This window comes from Canis lupus, unplaced genomic scaffold (assembly GCF_048164855.1).
Source record: "Canis lupus baileyi unplaced genomic scaffold, mCanLup2.hap1 Scaffold_279, whole genome shotgun sequence".
Taxonomy (NCBI): Eukaryota; Metazoa; Chordata; class Mammalia; order Carnivora; family Canidae; genus Canis; species Canis lupus.
The window spans coordinates 30,977-54,754 of NW_027326516.1; the positions used below are offsets into that span (position 1 = coordinate 30,977).

At 40.8% G+C, this 23,778-nt stretch overlaps 1 protein-coding gene across 1 annotated transcript in view; it reads right to left on the minus strand.

Moving 5' to 3' along the window:
• Nucleotides 1–14,801, minus strand: part of LOC140629855 (kelch-like protein 31) — a 45,616-nt gene extending 30,815 nt beyond the window's left edge. Inside the window, exons 1-2 of the mRNA XM_072819356.1 lie at nt 14,717–14,801; nt 3,220–3,298 (exon numbers count right to left, since the gene is read on the minus strand). The gene's annotated coding sequence lies outside the window, so the exon portion shown is untranslated. The remainder of the gene's footprint in view (nt 1–3,219; nt 3,299–14,716) is intronic.
• Between the last annotated feature and the right edge of the window lie 8,977 nt (nt 14,802–23,778).

Here is a 23,778-nt window from a genome sequence, read left to right on the forward strand (position 1 = left end):
CTGGGATCAAGCCCTGCCTGGGGTTCCCTGCTCAGCTAGGAGTCTGCTTGTCCCTCTCCCTCATCTACTTCCCCCACTCATGCTGTTTCATAAGCTCTCTCTCTCTCAAAAAAAAAAAAAAAAAGATCTTTAAAGGAGCATGGTGGCTCAGTCGGTTAGCGTCTGCCTTCAGCTCAGGTCATGATCACAGGGTCCTGGGATTGAGCTCCACATCAGGCTCCCTGCTTAGTGGGGAGTCTGCTTGACTCTTTCCCTCTGCCCCCCCCTCCATTTATGCTCTCTCTCTCTCCACTCAAAGAAAAAATATTTTTAAAAAATCTTTAAAAAATTGGTTTTACATAAAAGAAAAATTTTAGTAGTCAGTATTTTATTCTTTGATCAGCAAAGATAAATTACTGCCTTTTTTCTTTTCTTTTCTTTCTTTTTCTTTCTTTCTTTTCTTTTCTTTTCTTTTCTTTTTTTTTTAGTGCAGGATGTCTTAGAGCCCTTAAAAGACTATTGTGCATTGTTGATCTCTATCAGGGGGATAAACATGTAGCCTTTTTTCCTATATATTTGACCACAAAACCTATTTTCATGGGACTACCCTTAGAAAATGCATATAGGAATTCTTAAGGACTTCTAAATTTTATGATGTTGTCTTTTACTGTTTCTGAAAAGTCAACTGGAAACAAGATACTGCAACTTGCTCCAAAATACAGAAATTGTGGCTGGGATGAAACTGGGTTGGAATCCCAGGATCCTATCATCAGTAGTAGTAGCAGGATGTATATGGAGTAAGCATATTGATCTCTAAGTTTGGGGATAAACAGACTTGGTTAAATCCATAGCAGTCGGGGAAGAAAGTGTGATCACCTTGATAAAGGAACAGCGATGTTAATGTAGAATCAATGATAGCAAAATACATTATAATGATAAAAATGGGAGGTGATAAGGAGATTAAGGAGGTAATTAATGGGGGTTTAGCCTTACTTTCATAAAAAGTGAAAGCACGACTTCCTCTGATGTTCTTATTTTACATAATACTATAATATATGTAACACATATTATAAGCATATCCATTATAAAATCAAGCCATATAACGGTTATGGTCTCATTTTTACTTCCTGTCAAAATTAAGTCCTAACAAATGAGAAATTAAAGGGAGGAAAACAAAATTTCCCACTATTATCATTAAATTATCATTATTAAAGACAAGCAGCCTTTTTTTTTTTTAAGATTTTATCTATTTATTCATGAGAGACACAGAGAGAGAGGCAGAGACATGGGCAGAGGGAGAAGTAGGCTCCATGCAGGGAGCCTGATGTGGGACTCTATCCCAGGACACCGGGATCACAACCTGAGCTAAAGGCAGACACTCAACCACTGAACCACCCAGGTGCCCCAAAGACAGGCAGTCTAGTTAGTAAGTCTCCTTTGGTACTCGGAATTTAATGTTAGCTGAAATATGGAGATTAATGTTTTGGGGCTAAGTATCTTCATATTGTTGGGCAACCATCACCACCCTCCATCTCCAGAAATTTTTCATCTTCCAAAGTGGAATCCTATACCCATTAAAAATAACTCCCTATCCTCTCTCCCTCCAGTCCCTGGCAACCACCAATCATTCTCTTCTTGCTTTTTAATGAGTGTATTCTTTTAAAGATGTTCTTTGGGGTAACACCTTTTACCTATCAGGGGGAATTCTGTTCTCAGGAGCTAATGAAGGCAAATAATTATTCATGATATTTTTGGTGAACCAGTAATGCTTTTGTTTCCAAAATGGTTAAGGTTTTATTTATTCACTTGGCCATTCACTCATTCTTTCAACAACAAATTGTTGCATCATGTCAGCCTGGATTTCCCTGAAAGCAGAGCCTGAGACAGGAGGTGTATTTGGGAAGTGATCCCAGGGTGGAGTGAGAAGCCAGGAGGCTGAAAAGAGACCGAGGGAAAGACAGCAGCACAAGGATGCATTGAAAAGTTGGCTAGCACTGTGGCTGGTTGCCCAAGCCCCCTGTACCTCTTGAGAAGCTTTCTGAAGTGGATCTCATAACTGTCCACACAGACCAAGAGTGGTCCCACAGGCATTAACACCATGGCCTATGGATTGTGTATTCTTGTGGGTCAAGTGGGTTCTTCTGGGATTCCACACCTTGGGCTGGAGAAACACTGGGGCAGGAAGAGAGAGCTATATGGGTTGGGCCCAATGAGGTACTGATAGATTATTCCTGCACCATGTAGATGAATGATTGCACAGAACTGGGGGCGGACGTAGTGGCTGGAGCAGGAGGTGAGAATAGGTGAGCTCCATATACACAGCACTGAACTAGGCATTGGGCTGGAGCGACAACAGTAAGCCAAGAAGGCATGGGCCCTTCCTCCTTGGATGTACAGACACAGATAGGTGGCAGCAAACAGGAGCATCGGGGCAGCTGCAGAACTGTTATGGAACTGTTATGCTGGATACTCATGACTTTAGACGATTATGCATGAGCCATCCAACCACTTGGGAATATTTGCTGGGCACTGTACAAGACAGATGAGTGAACACATGGAGGAACAAGAGGGTATAGGTCCAGCCTCATGAATATGGTGAGGAAGGCCATCACAAACAAAAAGTTCCCACCGGGGATGCCTGAGTGGCTCAGTCAGTTAAGCTTCTGCCTTCAGCTCAGGTCATGATCCCAGGGTCCTGGGACTGAGTCCCGCATTGGGCTCCCAGCGGAGAGTCGACTTCTCCCTCTACCCCTCCCCATTGTTTGTGCTCTCTTGCACTCTCTCACTCTCTCCCCGCCCCCAGGTAAATAAATAAAATCTTTAAAAAAAATAGTAATTCCCACCAAACAATGAACTACCATTATAACAGCTGCTCTGAACAAGAAGTTCATCAGATTTCAAGAGGCATAACAGGGGTTCTGGTAAAGTCAGTTGAATCAGGAAAGGTTGAATGCTTTCTTTATAGAAATGATATTTAATATGAGACCTGAAGGATGATACACTATTATATAAGCATTAATTGGCTATTAAAGCTCTGATGCTCAGAATACCCTGTAAATGATTACCTTTTTTTTTTCAAACTGCTCACAGTCCAATTGTGGACATGTGATGATTATGTAATCAAAAACAGACTAACTAGAATTAGATATAATGGAAACACAGGGAATGAGCCCGAGGAAGCTGGTGACGTTTTGGCATGGGAGACAATATTTGGCATGGTCCTGAAGGATTTGAACGTACCTTCCAGGTGAATCAGGTAGGATTCCATTAGAATGTGTTTCTCCAGTGGGTGGAGGAGATGGCAATGGAGTCATGAATCCTTAAAGAGAATTTCAAGTTTAGCTTTTACTTTTAGGATAATCTTTTTCAAGTTCATTAAGCAAACCTGGATTATCTGTGTGACCCGTCTTACCACTGGGCACCGCTTTACAATTTTACATTTTCAAATGCATTTGTAATCACAGGGTATCAAGAAAACAATGAATTATCTGTTGCCATGCAGGAATTCAGTATGTTGAGAGAGATTCTCATTTTAAGACAAGAAAAAAAAATTACCACCTTTTCACATGAAATATCCTTATATCTAAATGTTGGAGACTAATTTTTTTCAACATTGCCCACGGTAACAAAACCAAAACATATTATTTTGCGACTTCTACTCTGCAGTGTCTTTGGGCGTCAGAGTCATTAACAAGACATCACTATCCGCATAATGGTCACACAGTTTCTCCATAGCTAGAAGGGTTTGAAGGAAAATTGCTTCTTGCAGTACTGACCTTGAAAACTGTAACATACAAGGCTGACCCAACAGGACAAGGGCCCAAAGAAGAACTCAGCAGGAGGGAAGTAGGGGTCTGGCCCCTGGCTTGAACTCATACCAGGGAAGCTAGCTCTGGAGCAGCATGGGAGTGGGGTGACATCCATCAGGACCTGGCCATGCTAGCTTGGTGCTCTGCTTTGGGAAACGTGGTGGAAGGCCACCTCCTCATGGCCCCAGCAACTACATTTTTTCAGCACTGTGTTATCCTACAGGGCTTGGGGCCATGATCTTTTGGTAAAGTTCAAAGTTGTAGCATGGCACATATTAGTAAATATTTGGTCTGACATCTCTTTAATGATTATTCTTTTTTTTTCCTTTTGAAGATTTTATTTATGTATTCACAAGAGATGCAGAGAGAGGCAGAGACATCGGCCGAGGGAGAAGCAGATTGGGGAGCCCGCTGCAGAACTCGATCCCAGGACACTGGGATCACGCCCTGAGCCAAAGGCAGATGCTCAACCAGAGTCACCCAGGTGCCCTTGTGCCCTTTGTCCTAACCTGCTTGCCCTGGACCCAACCCTAGAGGGGATGAAAATACAGCTAGTAAGGGAGGCATTGAAAGAGGAAAGACATTCACCAGCCCTAATGGTCCCTGTGCCCCGACTCCCAAGATTTCATTCTTAGCCTAAATCAAGCCTCAGGGAAGGGGGGGGGGTGGAAATCAGAATTTTATGATTACACTAAAGTGATTATTTTAATTACTAAAACAAGTGTTTCCTTAAGACCAAAGGTGATCTCAGGACACTTCACATCCAGAGAGACTGGGAGAGCTGCTCGAGACTTGATATAAGGATAGGGAAAGAATCAGCAGACTCAGTGGGTACAAAGGAGAGGCTGTGGCAGAGACAATTTTTCTTTGGGCCCTGCTGAGTGCCAAGCCTTCTGTGATTAGGCCACAAGGGAAATCTTTCAGAGAGATGCCTATCCATACCAGAAACACTTTATTTTAACATATAAATAAATACTCATCCCCAATCTGTTGACCTAGCCAAATCCTCTGTGTGAGCACAGGTGGATGGATCCTCCTTAAACTAACCCACTAAATATCAGCTGTGAATTCGATTTTGATTTCCTTACTTGGACTGAACATTTTACAAACCTTGCAAACCAACTTGAATCTACCTATACAGGTATGTGATTTCTTTTGTCTTCTGCAGTTGTCTCACCCACACCCATTTTTAGACACTTGCATTTATTGGGTCTTTTGAAAGCCTCCAATTTAGTGTTTCATAGAAACAGTTTTCTTTTTGGGTTCATATTTCATTGGTTTACGTAATATTTAATTAAATCATGTAATTCAGTAACAAGTACTATTGGCATAAACAGGTTTGGGAACACACCCAGCAGCCTCTTGGTAAACACACGGTTGAACCTGTAAGAGCAGAAGCACACAGGTGAGCTGGAGAGTAGCCTCTAGCTTGTGTGTCCCGGACGTGGATCTGTACATCTCAGAGACAGAATGGAGAAGCACAGGATTTTCTGGTGAGTTGGTAAGTAGAGGTCTATGGGTGAGCCATCCACTTTCAAGGGGCAACGCTGGAAGTGACCAGCACTAAAAAAGTTACCATTCAATGAATCCTGGCTATGTGCCTGTTGGCCCCCTGAGCATGTTATACACAGCTTATTTGGCTTTCACAGATACTATCTTCCTATATTTTACAGTTGAGGAAAGTGGAGTTTTATGGACATTAAGTAATTTACTCTGAGTCAGTAAATGGAATAGTCGGCATATCTCTACGTGATGTGCAAATGAATCAGCTGGGGGATGTGGTTTAAGATGCATATTTTGATGGAGTGGGTCTGGGGTGGGCCTGAGAGTCTGCATTTCTAACAAGTTCTCAGATACCGTTGACACTCCTGGTCTGCAGTCCACGCTCTGGGTCCCGCAGTTCTACCCCAGAGATTCTGACTTACTTGTACTGAGATAGAACCAATTCATCATTGTTTCCTAAAAGCTTTCCAGGACACTTTTATATACAGAGTAGAGGCGATGAGTAGCTTGGACCCCAGTGAGAGCAGGAGAATTGGAGACATAGACTGATAGTTAATTTTGAATATTTCAGCCAAATTGAGTGTTTTAAAAAGACAAGAGTAATAAAATCTGAAACAATCTAAAAGTTTATAAAATCAAAGTGAAAAATCCCCATTCTCCACATAATATAAAGATTTTTTTTAAATCGAATTAAGCTATCCTTGCACACATTTATGCGAGAGTTTTTTGACATTACTATGTCATCAGCTTCTTCCATCATCGGTACATGCAGAGCTATTTCATCCTGCATTGTATCCTCTAGCATGGGTAAACTAGACTTCATCTCACTGATCTCTCACAGGTGTTCAGTCAATTCTAATTTTTCAGGTTTTTTTTTTTAAGATTTTATTTATTTATTTGAAAGAGAGAGAGAGAAAGAGAGAGCATGAGCAGCGAGGAGGGGCAGAGGGAAAGGGAGAAGCAGACTCCCTTCTGAGCAGGGAACCCAACTGCAGGAGGGCTCAATTCCAGGACCCCGGGATGATGACCTGAGCTGAAGGCAGATGCTTAATCAACTGAGTCACTCAGGTGCCCCTAATTTTTCAGCTTTATAGATGACACTTTGGGCACAAATCCATGGGTATGTGTGCAGATTGTTTTGTGGGATGGACCTCTAGATGTGGAATTATTGGGTTATTTAAATATTTATTCTCAAATAGACCTCCCCAAAGCTCATCACATTACATTCCCCTGTGTAGAAATGCCTTTTCCCCACCACCTTGCAACTACTGGGCATGATCAATCTTTTCAGTATTAACCAATCTAATGTCTGAAAAATGGCTCTCAATAATGCTTTAGTCTATATGTCATGATGAATACATGAGGATGAGTGTCTTTTAATATATTTATCAGACTTAAGTATTTCTCCTTTGGATTTACCCCTTTAACTCTTTGGTTGCTTACCTTTTTATATGAATCTTTTGTCTACTATTTATGCTATAATTTTCTTTCATGACTTGCAAGATTTATTTTTGTTTAAGAAAGATTTCCTCATCCCAAGATTATAAAAGAGATCTCTGTTTTTTCCATCTACTTACTTGGATAGATTTGTCATTCATTAATCCATCTGGTCATTGGTCAATATGAAAAATATGTATTTTACTTACAACTTGAAGTACATACAACTCTTACTTGGTTTCTTTTACTTCCAGAATACCATTCTCAGCACTATTTGTGGAGCATTGTCACTCCTGGATTTGAAATACCCCCGGATCATGTAATCCATCCCACACATGCAACCTGGTCTCCTCCTTAACATCTCTTTCTTTTTCTCTGTGACTACCCAAAGATGTTATAATTTCTGCAGCTTTATAGGACTCTTAGAAAGATAAATCTTTTCTTAGTTTCAAGTTATTTTAGTTTTTCTTCTTTTTAAAAATACATTTCTTCTCTACTTTTTCCAGAGGAATTTGGAATTCCCACATCATTTTCTAAAGCAAAGCCTATTTGGATTTTTTTTAACTGAAATTGTCTTTTAATACACTAATGTGGATTTTTATGGTATTTTTAGAGTACTTAATGTCTCACACAGAAACAAGGTATGTCTGTCCATTGATGTACATATATCAATACATTATATATATATATAGTATTTTCTTCACAAAAATAGCTCTTGCAATTTTTCGTTCAGTTTATTCCTGGGTGAACTATGTTTACGGTGACTTCCCTTTCCAAATCATCATTATAATTACTGACAATATAGGACAACTACTGATTTAAATATATTTATCTCCTAAAAACAAATTAAAAAAATACACTTATGTCCTAATTATCCATCTTAACTAGCCTCATAAAGCTTAAAAATTTAATCGACTGTCTTTAGAGCTATGGAGATTTGATTTTACCAGATCATTTGTTAGTTTATTTTTAAGTACGCAAGAGAAAAAAATTAGAAATGTAGAAAAAAATCACCCCAACAACTGAGGACAGCTATTATCATTTTACTTGTATCAATTTTCATTCTTTTTATTTGCATAGCTTCTGCCACATAATTATAATTACACAGTTTAATGAACTGGTGTACTTTTTAAAAGAGTAAGTGTGTTCAATATGCCAAAACTGTTTTGCTGACAGTTTGTTTTCTAAAGAACCACGTGCTTCTCACTAATGGGCAGAAATGCTAATGTAACTTCTGCTACTGAGATTATTGAGTTCAGTTCCTTCTTTCGCTGCCAGCCTGGCTTGCTGGCATTTATACTAGCCAATTATAGTTCAGCGTCATGGAGCCCTCTGTCCCTTGCACCACACATAGCTGCTGACCTCACCATACACTCAGCCACTCCATTTCAGGCCTCTGCCGGATTCACTCTTACTATGGGTTTATAATTCCATTTGAAAAGCTGACTAGGTCATGACATAATCAAGGATTTCTAAAGAATTTGTTCAAGAACCATTTCTCACATAGCTCTTATTGACATAAACGTATATGTGGTTTGGCTTCGGATGGCTTGATTTGTTTCTCCTTCTGTATTACTTTAAATTTGATTTCCTCATTTGTGCATTTTGTGACCTATAGGGATTGCTCATTTATTCCCTCAGCTTTCTGCTCATTGCCCTTAACAGTAAGGATTTCCTTGTCCTAATTATATAAAATAGGAGTCCTCACTTTCATCCCCCTGGTCAGATTCATCCTTAACATATACAGGGCTGGAGCGAGAGTGTGAAGGGAGGCCCAAGTGTTTTAAAAGCCCAGCAGGGCTTCAGGTACACACATGTGATCCCCCTTCCCCGCCCAACCACCAGTCAGCTTACTCCAGCTCTTTCCACACTCCCTCCCCAAAAGCCACCTTGGACATCCTTGGGCCTGTAGGTTCACACACTTGATTTTTTTCTTATACAATGATTATGTGTTTCTTGGACATGCTACTTTTGTGGCTTAAAAAAACCCCAACTATATCTCTTTCTCATTATTTTATCTAGTTAATTGTTGCTTATCTAGTTAATTTAGTAGAGATTTCTAGCCACCTTCCAATAACTCTTTGTCCTTCTGTTCTACCCTTTCTTTTCCAAGTAGATTACCTTTTTCAATTCTCTTGGTCACTGAACCAAGTTCTGGCTAATGGAATGGCAGAAGTTGGGTGTGGGAGTTCTAAGAAGTCTCCTTCCTAGGGGCACCTGGGTGACTCAGTCCATTAAGGAACCAATTCTTGGTTTTCGCTCAGGTCATGATCTCAGAGTCATGAGATGGAACCCCACATTTGGCTCTGTATTCAGCATGGAGTCCCCTTGAAAATTCTCTCTCCCTCTGACCCTCCACCCACTTGTACTCTCTCTACAATAAATAAGTAAAATCTTAAAAAAAAAAAAAACCAACACAAAAGAAGTCTCCTTTCTAGGACTGAAAGAACAACGTATCTTTCATTTTGAAAAGGATGTCCTTATTCAGGGTAAAGGATTAGCTTCGTCTTTGTTTTCTCCTATGGTTACTATTCTAGTTAGGTATCCTAAGTCTTTTTGAACTAATCTTAATTTATGTGTCTCTAGAAAACTATCTGAAAAATTATATGGATTTTTAAGTTTATTGACTATTGTATGGTTTACAAGTTGTTTTATTCCCTACTTAATTTATAACTATCAACTATTTTATTCCTAATGTCACTTACACATTATTTCTCTTTTTTGGTGTGATTGTTTGCCAGCATAGATTTAGTAATTTTACTTCTCTTTTCAATTTTTCATTTTTTAAAAGATATTTATTTACCTATTTTAAGTAGGCTGTATGCCCAACCCCAAGATCAAGAGCTGCATGTCCTACTGACTGAACAGTCAAGTGCCCCTCATTTTTTCTTTTCCTTTTTTTTTTTTAAAGATTTTATTTATGAGACACACACACACACACACACACACACACAGAGGCAGAGACACAGGCAGAGGGAGAAGCAGGCTCCATGCAGGAAGCCCGATGTGGGACTCGATCCTGGAACTCCAGGATCATGCCCCAGGACGAAAGCAGGTGCTAAACCACTGAGCCACCCAGGGATCCCTCAACTTTTCATTTTTAATTGCTATTCATTTTTTCTTTAGATTTCTCTCATTTGAATGGTTTGTGCCTTTATCTGCATTGTTTCTTTCCTATATTATCTTTTTTCTTTGATTTTCTTTGTTATTTTTTGGTTTCTTGAGTTTTGTGCTAGATTCATTTATTTTCTGTTTTCCTTATTTTCTAATATATACACTTACAAGCCATACATTTTCCTTTAAGCATAATTTGGTTACATGAAATACAGATGTAGGACACTTAGCAAGTTCTGGCACATGTAGGCATGACTTTTTAAAAGTATGCTTTCATGTGTCACATAAAAAGTCTTTAAAATTAAAAGAACTGCTTAAATTGTTATCTTGACTAAATATTTTCCTAGTCATATTTCTATATATATTTACATTTCCTATAACCAAGTTAAAGAAAAAAATCCTTTCAAAATATTTATTTTGTATGCTTTTTAAAATTAAAGGCTTCTTTTCTTTTAAAGCAGTTTTAGTTAGGTTCACAACAACACTGAGAGGAAGTTACAGAGATTTTTCTTTATGTCCCCTGCCCTCACATATGCCTACCTTTTTTAATCAACATCCCCCAGCAGAGTGGTGCATTTGCTACAATTGATAAACCTACACTGACAAATGGTAAGCACTAGAAGTTCGTAGTTTACATTAGGGTCCATTCCTAGTGTACTTTTTATGGGGTATTATTTTTTCTACAGAATATTTGTTTTTTTTTTTTTATTATTTCTTTTTAATCTTGGTTGCTTTTTAGAGTTACCCAGGAAGCTCGATATCTGATACCAAGGCTTCAACCCAAATTATACCAGAATCTTTAAGCATTAGATCCAGACATTGTGCATTTTAAAGCTCCCCTGGTGTTGGGGCACCTGGGTGGCTCAGTTGGTTAAGCGCTTGACTCTTGGTTTCAGCTCAGGTTGTGATCTCAGGGTCTCAAGATCAAGTCCTACATCCAGCTCTGCACTCTGTGTGGAGTCTTGCTTGAGATTCTCTTCCTCTCCCATTGCCCCTCCTGTCTTCCCACCCCTCTCAAATAAATAAATAAATCTTAAAAAAAAAAAAAAAAAAAAAAGCTCCTCAGGTAGTTCCCAATACAGTCAAGGCTGAGATTCACATTAATCTTCACTTTTGGTCCCATCTTGACTATTTATAAGCTACAGCCATTCAGGACTACTAAAAGTTTAATAAAAATGAATGGATATAACTGTAATGTGGAAATTTTAATACTTTGTGTAACACTCTGGCAATATTTGCTGATTGACATTGGAAATCCATAACATGTAATTGAACATTACTCTAAATGAGTATTAATAAGTGAGTTGCCTCAGCAATTTGGTGGACTTATCATAGGGACAATAAATTTAAAGGGTAGATAGATTTTCAGACTAGTTCAGGAAAGCCTATAGGACCTACAATGTAGCTGAAACAGTTATTTGAACAGAAATGTATTAGGCACAATTGAATTAAAGACACTGTTTCCTTGAAGACTGATGATCAAGTAAAATCAGTTCTAATTAGAAAACAAAGAGACGGTAGGATTTCCCAAGGTACTATGTTATTTAATTATTTTCCTAGTCTTTGAAAGGGGCATCTTTATTGTTGTACAAGCAGAATGGTTATCTATAGCTGAGAAATTGAGGATTTCAAGTCCAGCTTGATATCCACTGTTTAGATGAATTTGGGCAGAAGAGTATAAACTCTCTGAGCCCTAGTATTTTTAAATGCAAAATGAGGACAATATCTTGAAGGACTTTTGGAGGTGAAATGGCGTCTAGAAGGTGCTGGGTAGATGTTTTCTATGACACTGCTAGCCCTGCTTATTTAACATTATATTAAGCCTAAGGCATCATCTTTTTTCTCTGCCATAGTGATATCTCCAGGACTATTCACTAGCCGTGATGAATTAATTGTATAACCAAGAACGAAGAAAGAAATGCTGTGGTAGTTGGTGTTGATCTCAATATCAGCTAGGGTTACTTTTTTAGCTGACCCTGGAGAAGGAGGCATTGCACAACCTGACTTTCATCTGTGCAGGCTCTTTTAATGTGAAAAGTCCAATTACACTCCTCTGTGAGCTCTTGTGCTTATTTATTTTTTGTAAAAGTTTGTATAAATCTTATAAGGCATATAGACATGCATTTCTTTCTCTGATTATTTTTCTGGCCAGTTTGGCTTCTTGGTTAATATGCCTAAAGTAGCTTCCCCCACCCCACTTTTGTGTTGCCATGAAAAGGAGTCATTCTGTCAGTAGAAAACTTATAGGGGTGCCTGGATGGCTCAGTTGGTTAAGCCTTTGCCTTCAGCTCAGGTCATGATCTCAGGGTTCTGGGATTCATCTGCGTCAGCCTTGTCAGGCTCCCCACTCAGCTGGGAATCTTCTCCCTCTCCTTCTGCCCTTCTCCCTTGCTTATGCTATCTCCCTCAAATAAATAAATAAATAAATAAATAAATAAATAAATAAATAAATAAATAAATAAATAAATAAAATATTTTTTTAAAAAAGAAACTTATATACCAGCAATGGAGTCCTAAGACTATAAAGCTGGATAGATTTCAGGAAAATTGATTCCATCCCAGAGCCATTGTAGATGTTCCTCTAAATTAAAAGCAGAATAAGGTAGAAAGGAACTGTTAATTTGTATTTGTACCTGAGATTTATAAGAGAAACAGAGAGTTAGAGCCCTTCTTAGGGACTGAATTATGGTTATTCTAGTATTGGGTTGCAGTTTGATTGTGGAATGTAATGCTCATGTACAAACCTGGTGCCAATTTACATAGCTAATGAGCTTTACTGACCTGATTGAATAGTTGTGACAGAGTCTGTACGGAAAAGCCTAAAATATTTACCCTTTGGTCCTTCGCAGAAATAGTTTGCTGGTCTGGAAAATCATCAGGCAGCTCAGAGTAAAAAAGGCTAAGATTACTGAGAGCCTAAAATGTCTCAGCACTGCCACAGAGCTTTGCTCACTCAGCATTTCATTTAGTCCCAGCAAGTGAGCAGGATCAGAGGTATTTTCCCTTTCACAGAGGAAAAAATATTGGTTCTCAAGACAAGTCAAAGTCTGCATGGCTAGAGAATGTGAGGCTTGAATTACAGTCCAAGTTAGCCTGACCTCAAAGTTCCTTTATTTCTTTCAACAATATTTCTTCCCTCTGGATATGCAATGTCAAAAAAAGGAGTTCAAGTTCTGAATTTATGTACAACGAGGTGTGGCCCAAGGTCAAGAACACTAATAGCAACATTCAAGTGAAAGGAGCCATGAAGAATGGAAGGCAGGGTCCTGGACTCATGTTATAAATGATACTGGAATCTTGGTGAAGCAGCAAGCAATCATTAGAATGTGTCTTCAAAAAGCCTGAGGCTTGGGCTGTGAAGCAGGGGAGGCAACATTTAGAGCTCTCCTGGGATGCTTCAGCTTCTAATCAGACTGGTCATCAGTGTCACCCGACATATCAGGAATTAAATTCTAATCACTGCATAAAATTCTGTTTTGATCATAGCTAAATATTTTCCAATCATCTTTCTGATTTCCCTATCACGTAACAAAAACCAGCTGGGGAATATAGAAATGTCTTATCAATGGCAATGATGCCACTGCTGAGATAGGGCAGCTGCCCAATCTTGGCCTCAGTGGGGACCTGGACTTTAGTACAGTCATTATAAATCCAAGGTCTGAAACTGAACGTTGCAGTCCAAGGAACAATATTTTCATCAGTTCACCTAGTTGTGATCAGGACTTAAAGGGCAGATTCATATCAATAAAAGCCAACTGACTATCACCAGTTGATAGCAGAATGGAAGAGAATGCTCATGCCTATTGATCATGACCCATATCCTCTGGATCCTCTGGATGCTATCCCTATTTTGCATCCTTCTTCATTGGACGTAGACCTCCATATGTCTGTAACACGTTCATTACTGGTTAGTGTTCTGAAATGCTCTAAATAAGGACCCTGCAGTCACATCCAGGGTTGATGGTCTGGTTTCCTCACTTTCAAGCCCTATGACCGGGACAGGTTACTGCCTAAATCTCTTTCTTTCTCTGTTTCATACTTAAACTGAGAATAATAATAGTAACATAGTTAAAATGAAGCTAAAATGCAAAGGTGCCTGAAAACAATAAACAGAAAGCCTGGTACAGAGTATACATCTTAAAATACTTATTTGCCTATGTATTTATTTTTTAAAGGAGGACCCTCTTCCTCCCACTTTAGCTTTATCTGATGATGACTATTTTCTATAACATTAATTCTTATCAATCTTTGAAATTGGAGCTAAATTTTCTTGAACTTGTCTCTCAAAATTAGAGAGGGTGTCCTATGTGTCTGGAGGAATGTCATGCTTACCTTCCATCCAGATAAAGAATAGCATTGAGGGGCGGTCGTTTTGTGCACATTATCTCTCACAGTTCCACCAAATGGCTGCTATGCTTGCAATTCCTCATGAATGGAGACCAAGGTCAGTGATTAGAGGCTATATATGAGAATATTAACTTTTGGGGGTTGGGATTATTATTTTCTTTTTACCATTTTCCACATTTTTCTGTATTTCTGAATATTTCATGATGAGCATATAAATAAATATATATACACACACACACATATATGTGTGATCAGAAAAATAAAAATCTATTTACAATTTAAAAATAAGAAATTTTCCCAGGTTGCAACCAGTAAGTGGGATAAGTCGGTGTTAAACCTACCCCTCCTAGGGCAGCCTGGGTGGTGCAGCAGTTTAGTGCTGCTTTCAGCCCAGGGCATGATCCTGGAGACCTGGGATCAAGTCCCACATCGGGCTCCCTGCGGGGAGCCTGCTTCTCCCTCTGCCTCTCTGCCTCTCTCTGTCTCTCATGAATAAATAAAAAATAAAAACAAACAAAAAAACCTACCCCTCCTGGTGATGAAGCCCACGTTCATTCTTTCTCTCATGAATTCAACAAGTATTTATTGGTTGTCTCCAATGCTCTGTGCCAGGCACTGTCCTAGGAGCAGGAGAAAAAATGAACAAAACAAGCAAAAGTCTCTGCCTTCCCAGGGAGAATGCAGGAGAGAAAAAGACAACAAGTAATAAACAAATGTGAATCACATACCAGATGGTAGTCAATGCTACGTAGAAAAAGAAAACAGAAGAAAAAGGGATAAGGAAGTACAGGGTAGGGTAGGGTTCAACCAGGCATATGACCGAGAGTTGACTGCACCAAGTAATCTAGTTTGTTTAACATGGAATGTCAGCCAAATTAGTAGTTTGTATTGTACCAAAATGCTTGCATGCTGTCATGCAAGGAACAAAAAGTATGATACTCAACATTTCCCCCATTCATCTGCAAATGAGCTTAAGAATGCTTTTGAAGAATCTGGTAGATTCTGAACATATTTTAAATAAACTAGTCATGTGTGTACTACCCAAATCTTCTTTTGGCTTCCCTTGTATTACAAATGAAATAAAAATGCCAATGTTCAAATAATGGTCCACCCGGTCGGTAGAGGAATTGACTGTCACATTCAATAGAGAACCTAAATTATGAATTAATGTATATTAAGGGCCAAACCAAGAAACCAGTTATGGAAAAATTTAGGTAGGCACATTCAAAAGTCTAGGCACTTTTTCTAAGTCTCCCATGCAACTGATGAAGCACCTGTTCTTTATCACTGATGATTACTTTTTAGTTTATACAAAATAATATATGGGGGATAAAAGTTAATGAATAAAAAAAAGACCAAATGTGATTTACTTATAGAACAGGCATCACAGAAAATGAACATCATATTGACCCACAGCACAAAGTGCAGTTGAAAGGTTCACGATGGAATATGCTGGTATGCATTATTTTCAAATCTATATTTGCACATACATGCTGAATCTGCTTCTATAGCTATGTAATCTATAAAACTCTTCCATACATGCACAGTCCTATGATTTTTACATACTGACTATGGCTTGTCTTTCTGCCTCCAAAACAAAACAGTCCAAGTAACATCCGAACTGTTTTAAATTGTCCACAGAAACCAAGTATTAATGTGATTGGCATTTGTGGAATGCAGTAACAATGTGACAGTAGGCATGTGACATGATAAAAATACCAATGTGTGCTTGAGAGATGATAAAGTTTATGGAAAAAAGTGTTCAATGGATTTGCTTAATCTTTAGTGGGCATCAAACACCAAACAAAGCCAATGTCACCTGGAAGGTTGGGCCTGATAAGCTAACCTTCAAAGTACAAATTTTAGCCTCAAGAGTGTCATTAAAGAGTCAGACAAAAACACCAGATATTTTACTTGTCTACACAAAATTACATGCATTAAGAAATATTTCATCTTGGTAAAAGTGATTTCAGCTTCTTGGTAAGAAAAACAATTTTTTTTTTTTTTTTTGGTAGCAAATATCACTTGTCCCTCCCCACACACAAAACCAAGAGTGGTGGGAATGGAGATGTCTTGACCTATAAATTGTTTAACAATCTTCTCTACTTTCTTCAGTATTTAAATTTCTTGAATCTTCAAACTGAAATATCCATAAGTACTTCCTTTATTTTAGTGACTTTCTATTCTTCTACTGCCCAGACATCTGGGAGGAAGCCTATATTTTCTAGGCTTCAAATGGAGGCTATTGAGGACTATCCCATGGTAATAAAATGAACACCCTAGATCCTTTCCAAGATGCTCCACATTTTCCCCTAACTGAACGAATAGTCTTGTTCTGGAGTTTAAGATCCAGAGGGCAGAAGCCTCTCTGAAAAGATGTTTGAACTGAGCAATGAATGACCAGAAGGAGCTGTGCATTACGCAGTTTTCCAAGTAGAGGGAGCAGCAATCCCTCCACCAGTAGGTGGCTAGCTCTGTGGAGGGCTGTCAGAGAGGCAGCCAGTCCTAATGACCCTCCTTCCAAGGGAAACTCATGCCAAATCGTGGGTGTATAGGGTGCCCCTCTACCACCCACCTCAGCCCTGCCAGCTCTCTTCCATATTCTTTTCCCTTGTTCAGTCTGGGGTGGATCTGATCTATTTAAACAGAGGAAAGGGGAGGCAAGACTCCCTTCCTGTCCAGAATTTGGGGAGAGGAGACCACCTGGCCATCTTATAGTGTCATAACAAATGGCGGTAGAGGTGGGTAGGTTAGGGAGCAGAACTTTCAGTTCTCAAATTGGTGCATCTCCATCAACCCTGGGGGGAGGTGGCTGAGTCCAGCTGCTGGGTGTGGTAGTGACTTTTCCCAGTTTCTTCGGGCCTCAGCAAAATTGCCTACAATGGGAAAAGGCATCTACCTGATACCCTATTACTCTGGTACAATAGCCATCATTTGAGGAGTCTTGGGAGGTGAGATCTGGAGTGTGAGGAAGATCTGGAGTGTGAGGAGTGTGAGCCACTCAAGCCATGAAAAGTAGATAACTTTCCAGTACAGCTGCAACCATTCACGTGACTGAAGCTGGGAGTGAACTTGGGACATGAGCTCGGGATTCCACCCTTGCTCTTGTGGAAATGAGCAGAAATATCCACAAATGGCAGCTGAAAATGTTCAAAGTCTAGATGAAGCTTTTGCTATTTGGAAGTGAGCCAAGCTCAGTAAATGACTTTGCACCTGTTTATCTGAAAACTCTTAAAATGATAATCCTAAGAGAGCAGAAATATTTATATACTAGAATAAGTCAGGGTTCATAAGTGGAATAAAAGAACCAAATTTATGAGTTTTAGGACACACATTGGTCAGGAGTTGGTCAAGATTTCATTTTTTCCCCCTTCAAGCCAGCTAAACAGGCTTCACTTTTCTTTTGCCTCAGTTATGAAGGATCTCAGATAATTCATTAGCATAACTCCATACAACTGGAGGCTTACTAGATAGTGATCTCAGCTGGAGGTTTGAATATTTATTGATTTGTTTATTTTTTTAAAGATTTTATTTATTTATTCATGAGAGACACAGAGAGAGAGGCAGAGACACAGACAGAGGGAGAAGCAGGCTCCTCACAGGGAACCTGATGTGGGACTCTATCCCTGACCCGGGATCATGCCCTCAGCAGAAGGCAGATGCCCAACCGCTGAGCAAACCAGGCGCCCCTGGAGGTTTGAATATTTAAAAACACTGTGCATAGGGTGCCTGGGTTAAGTGGGCTAAGCTGTGGACTCTTGATTTCAGCTTGGGTCATGATCTCAGGGTCCTAGGATTGAGCCCACCCCGACCCCTCTATGTCTCCTGTTAGGCTCCGTGCTCAATGGGGTGTCTGCTTGAGAATTCTCTCTCCCTCTCCCTGCTCGTGTGCTCTCTCTCTCTCTCTCTAAAATAAATACACATTTTTAAAAAACTAAAAAAATAAAAACACTGTGCAGAGCATACTCAGACCTGTCCCTGCATTCAGTTCTAAGGAGCTGACCAGACTGAGTATATCCCTTACTAACAAACACCAGAGGAACCCCCTGAATGTGTGCCTTTCCTCTCTAGCAAACAAAATTTTCAGTAAAGAGCTGAGCTGTACAGCTGGACAAGGGCAAGACATTCCCAAGCCTTATCACTGTGAATTTATAGAATATTACAGATTGAGAACCAAAATTATTTTCTCACAGCTGGCATGAAACTAAGGCATCTTCATTTATTGCAAATAGCCTGCCAATGCTAAGAAAAGAATTCATTTCATCAGTCACTTAGATTACTGATGGAGTGGACTCCAATTTAAGCTGTTTAAACCAACTATACTAAAATTAACCAAATAGCCATGTTACTTTAAAAGTTGCCCATAGTAGGTAATTAATAAACACATGCTGAATGGAAGAACAGAGCTGTCAACACTGTGTCTATAAGGTGAGCAGGGCAATGTTAGGAGAAGACCATAAGGGCTGTTGGACTTGATGCTTATGACTGAGGATCTACTACAACAACTCTGTGACACGGTGTCCATTTAGCCCCTCTGTCCAGAAACCCAAGAGTGATTCTGAATTCCTGCTGCCCACCTGCATCTCCACAGCCTGTCAGTAGTAAGTTCAGCCTCAGGTCACAGCTCAGATGTCATCTTCTTAGAGATGCCCTCTCTGGCCACAACAGTCATTACTCAGTGGCTCTCTATGAAGTGACCACGCATCCTTTCCTTTATAGAGTGTATCGCAACCTGACATAATAATCTTTGTTTATTTGCTTACTCTCTCCCTCTAGCAGAGTCAGTGACTTCATCCATCTTTCTGCTATAGCCCAGAACTTACTCATTGTTCAACTAATAACCGTTGAGTAAATGAAGTGAATGTTACTTTTCTTCTGACATTTTCTTCTATTTGGATTGTAATCAAATAAATAAATAAATAAACCACAGAAGTGCAACATGTGACAGTTGATAGGAAAGTGGGTCATCTATTCCTATTTCTTCACTTTGGGATGGACGAGTGGGTGCTGGGGCTCCAAGCTGACCTGCCCAACATCGCATAGCTTTTCGAGGGCAGAGTCCAGAATAAAGTCACGTCTCATGATTCAAGCTGGCACCCTCTCTACAAAAACTGTGGACAGGGCCAGGCTCCAAAACAATTGGAATTTGTGGCCAAGTGAACAGTGGAAAGGAATGTATGATGAAGAGTGGAAGGAAAGACTGGAAAGAAAATATTATAAGACCTCTTAAAATAATAGGGATAGGTAAAAAGATCTCACAATAACAAATAAAGGAAAATATATGTGTGGGAAGAGTAGTCATTGTTATCAGCACTGGGAAAAATTAGTATAATCTGCTGCCTTCTATCCCAGGGGCTCCTTGACGGGAGATGTGTATGGGAATTGGGTGCTGGCTTCTCTGTAGGGCAGCATTGATGTGGAGGCACCACAGCAGGCTAGAGAGGGCACGCCTTGCCTGCAGACATACACTTATGCGCTGTTCTGGACAAATAAACTTTGTATGGGATTGGGTTTGGCCTAGAGGGAGTCATTTTGAGTCCCCTGACATAAACCCTTGAATCTGATTAGTTCTCTGGCTATACCAAATATATAATGAACTTGAAATATGGTCCAGGTCAAGCAGACCTACTCTGATGGGAGAAATGATAGAAAAAGCCATTGGGTTGCTTCTAAATCTAAATCATCTTCTCTTTCTACAGAAACCATGCTCAGGAGTTGACAAATAAGTGACTACCCAGGTAGAAAATCACTCAAGAGATGGTGAAGAAAAGAGGGGGTTGGTTTGTTGGCTAATGCTATGTATTCACCAGTCTACACACACACGCACACACACCCACACACACACACATACACACACACACCATTGTTTTCTTCATTTGGACTCTGGCTATGATAGATTATGTCTGAGCCAGGAAGATGGTCAAATAGTCTGGAAAGAGGTCATCCCCAGTCACTGGGGTGGGATCCCAGAATTTGTCATGGTGTTAGGAAGGAAGTCCATGGTTAGGTTGTAGAGCAAGGGCAATGGAAAAAGTCAGGGGAAGGGGTGTGGGTATTAATAACAAAGAAGGGATATAGTGAGAGGAATCAGAAGAGTTCTAGTAATTAAAGGGCGAACTCTCTATTTTTATTTTTGTTTTTTTTTAAAAGATTTTATTTATTCATGAAAGACACAGAAAGGCAGACATATAGGCAGAGAGAGAAGTAGGCTCCCTGTGGGGAGCCTGATATGGGACTCGATCCCAGGATCCCGGGATCACGACCTGAGCCAAAGGCAGATGTTCAATCCCTGAGCCACCCAGGTGCCCCCAGAAAACTCTTTAAATGAAAAAAATTTTGAGAGCTAAGAAGACTCCTCAGGATTTCATCAAGCTGTCTACTTAGTGAGCTTTAACTTATATTCCCTGTGTAACAGCAGCTTGAAGGTAAGTTCTATTTATTTGTTAATATTTGTTAATTCACTTATTCAAATATTATTTGTTGGGTGTCTAGCATGCCTTAGGCACTTATAGGCTAAGAATACAACAGGTAACAACAGTAACAGAACACTATGGTTCATAGAGCTACAATTTAGTCATGGAGATAGAACCTTAATAAGTAAATCACATAGTGGGTTAAGTTTCAACTAAGAGGTACTTTGAAGGGCACTTCACGCAGGTCTGATCTTCATGTGGGAAAGAGGGATGGCCTTCCTGAAAAAGAGATGTTCAAATGCAGAACTGAAGAAGAGTACAAGTCTGCCAGGCAGAGCCTGAGGAGAGAGATTCTAGGAGGAGGGAGCAGCATGTACAAAGACTGTGTGGAGGCAAAAGATATTAAAAGAAATGTGTGGAGATCCCTGTAGCTAGAGCTGATCTGGTGATGAGCTAGACTGTGAAAGGGGATCAGAGTCGTAGGTGGGGCTAGACCGTGTGCATTGCAGGTGCAGGGAGTAAAGAAAAATAGACCAAGAGAATTTGAACATATTCCAGGGGCAAAATTTGAAAACATCTGGGTAATACCAGCATGGGTGAGTGAGACGAGCTCTTCTGGAATGCTGGGAAACACCTTTTTGGAGGACCATTTGGTGAAATGTATTACAGTTGACCCTTGCACCCCACGGGTGAGGGGAGTTAAGAGTGCCGCCACTCCTACTGTAGAAAATCCAGGATAACTTGACGCCCCAACAACGTAATTACTAGTAGCCAACTGGACTGCTTACCAAAAGCCTTACTGATAAACAGTCAGTTAACACATATTCTGTATGCTGTCTGTATTATATCCTGTATCCTTATAATAAAGTAAGCTAGAGAAAAGAAAATGTTATTAATAAAATTGTAAGGAAGAGAAAATATATTTTCAGTACTGTACTGTAAACAATCTGCATGTAAGTGAACCCACATGATACAAACCTATTGTTCAATGGTCAGCTGTATAAGCCTTCCCATAATATCCTTTGACGCTACTTCCAGGAAATTTTTTTTTAAAGTTTTATTTACTTATTTGAGACAGGGAGAGAGTGGTAGAGTAAGGAGCACCAGCAAGGAGGAGGCAGGGAGGCCTGCATAGGGCTCAATCCCAGGACCCTGGGATCATGACCTGAGCCAAAGGCAGACACTCACTGATTGAGGCACCCAGGTACCCCTACTTCCAGGAACTCATACTAAAGAAATAATCAGATGAGAGAACTAAGATAGTGTTATTCAACTTTGCATGAAGGAGAATTTCATGAATGGGAGTTTGTTACTCCTTTTCCTCTTAATTTTTCCTTCTGAGTATACAAATCAGTTTTATTTATCTGATTTTTTTCTCTGCCTCTGTCCATAACACAGTAAAAATAAAACATATAACTGTTATTTTGGTCAATATCTTAGTTGATTCCAAATATGATAAGGCCATTTGCTAAGGAGTGAAGTTTTTTTTTTAAGATTTATTTATTCATAAGAGACAGAGAGAGAGCCACCCAGGTGTCCCAGAAGTGGAGATTTAAAAAAAAACAAATCTGAACCACACGGTGTGTTGGGGATCTTGCTACTGAATGCACCATTGAGAAGCCACAAATCACCGCCCAACTGTGGCTACTGTCTTAGGTAATGTGACTTTGCAACGTGGCAGACTGGACGCTGTGCTATTTATGCCTGCAAATGGTATGGGTCAATTTTCCTGTCTCGTATAATATGGTGCTGCTGGTATATGGATTATAAGCCTTCAGGTCTACAACTGTGACTTTGAATAGTGATTTAAATGTGGTTCTAGAGGCAGGGCAAGCAGGCGGAGGAGCAGGGGCCTCCCCTCACCCGGCCGCACCACCTCACTAGGTAACTTCCAAACCATCCTGCACACCCACCGTTCGACCTGAGATTTAAAGAAGGACAGCTGGAACGCTACAGAGAGAAGGGTTTGGCTTCTAACAAGATAGGAAGGAGGAAAAATAAAATAAAAAAGAATCCAGTGGGGCAGGGGCCCTGCGAGGAGCCGGGCTAAGGGGGGCGGGAGCCCCGGGACAGGAGAGCCCGCCCGGGAAGCGGGAACTGTAACAATCCGCACCGGACTCTTCCCGGAGGGAAAGGCTCAGCGGGGAACCCGGGCAGGACCGCAGGAGGGCGGTGGGGCCCCCAGCCTCCCGGGGTCACTAACAGGAGGTGCCCCGGGGACAGTGCCCCACACCCCGCGGCCAAGTGCAGTAAAAGGCTGGAGCGCCCGGCGGGGCCTCGGGGAGAAGCCGGGGGTCGGGGGGGGCTCTGGGCGGAGGGGGCTGCGCCCTGCTGCCTTCCGGAGCCGCGGCCCTGGGAGCAATGCCGGTGGCGCAGGCCCCGGACCCAGGGTGCTGGGGACACAGTGGGGATCGTGGGCTCCCCCGGGACAGGCGGAGGCGGGGAGGGCCCAGGACAGCGGGGAGGCTCCTGCCACGGGCGCCCCCGAGCTGTGCAGGTCAGCGCCCCCGCCCCGCCCCGGAGCATCCAGGCCCCTGCGGACTGGGAGCTGCGGTGGTTACTGCAGGAGCTGACTCCAGGGCTGGAGGGCTAGCCGCCGCCATGGGGTTGTTCCTCCTGGTGTCACCCTGTGCCTGGGAGGGGGGGAGCCCCAGGGTACAGGGGCCTCATGGGGTAACCAGCTCCCACTGAGCCCGGCACCCAGTGGGGGGAGGGGCAGCTCCCCCAGGTGCATACACCTGAGAGTCAGCACAGCAGCCCCTCCCCCAGAAGACCAGCTGGAAGTACAGGGGAAGAGCAGGTTCTGGACCCAGCAGCGCTGGAAAGCTCCAGGGGAAGTGGAGGGATTTACAGTATATAGAACTAGAGGGTACCCCTCTTTTTTCCCCTTTTTTCCAGTACTCGTTTTTATATCAGACTAAAAACTTCCAATATTTTTTCTCTTTTCCCACCTTAACTACAATATTTTTACCACCTTTCATTTTTAAGATTCTTCCTTTTTGACTTTCATATTTCTAGAATTACATGTCTTAGATATATTTTCCACTTCTAGATTCCCTTCAACATACTCAACTTAATTTTTGGAAGATATATAAGATTTTTTGTTTTTTGTTTTCTCTGCCTCATTTTGTTCTACAATGGCAGAAGTTGATACCTTCTAAAATATGAACCAGCAT